Consider the following 707-nt stretch of genomic DNA (forward strand, 5'->3'; position numbering starts at 1 on the left):
CCCCTTCTTCTCGTCTTTCTGTCTCTTTAGTGATAGTACAAAATGGGAGCCAAAGTGAGTTGGAATCCCTTTGTTGAGTTCTCTTTTTGTCTTCTTTCTGCTCTCCCAATCGTCTTAGCTGATGTGGAAAGTCACAGCATAGAGATGCAGGAGAAAAATTCAAGGCAAACTACAGGTTGAGGTTTTGCTTCCTATGTGTGCATAAACGGAAATTTAAAAAAAAGAGGAAAAAAAAAGGTTAGGAGGCTAAAACTGTGTTTTCTTGAAAAAGCAGTTAAGCTGAGTCAAGGTAGACTCAACACATAACATGGAGGTGCCGGGGATTGAACCCGGGGCCTCATACATGCAAAGCATGCGCTCTACCACTGAGCTACACCCCCGCTGGTAAAAATAGGTTGATGGTTAATACTTCTCTAGAGTAAGTTTTGTTTTCTGTGGCTTTCCATCTCCGATAACTGGGGCTAGTGGTTAATGTTACTACTCAACAACATCGGCGACTGGCTTGGGCAGAAGGGACCAGCAGAGGATACAGATTGTAGTGTGAAACCCAAAATGGAAGGTAAAAGATGGGAAACACGTGTTAGGTAATACTCACAAGAAGTTTCCATTGTGGCTTTAATATACCACGTTGGTAAGGTCTCCTTCTACTGTGCCTGGCAAAGAATCAACTCCCTATTTTCAATTCTTATGATTTCTTCCATATATGT

At 42.0% G+C, this 707-nt stretch overlaps 1 non-coding gene across 1 annotated transcript; it reads right to left on the reverse strand.

The window, feature by feature from the left end:
* Window positions 1–308: 308 nt before the first annotated feature.
* On the reverse strand, window positions 309–380 carry TRNAA-UGC (transfer RNA alanine (anticodon UGC)). The gene has a single exon. It is a non-coding gene; the product is annotated as a tRNA-Ala (tRNA).
* Window positions 381–707: the final 327 nt, after the last annotated feature.

The sequence above is a fragment of the Oryctolagus cuniculus genome, chromosome 5 (genome assembly GCF_964237555.1).
Source record: "Oryctolagus cuniculus chromosome 5, mOryCun1.1, whole genome shotgun sequence".
NCBI classification, from domain to species: domain Eukaryota; kingdom Metazoa; phylum Chordata; class Mammalia; order Lagomorpha; family Leporidae; genus Oryctolagus; species Oryctolagus cuniculus.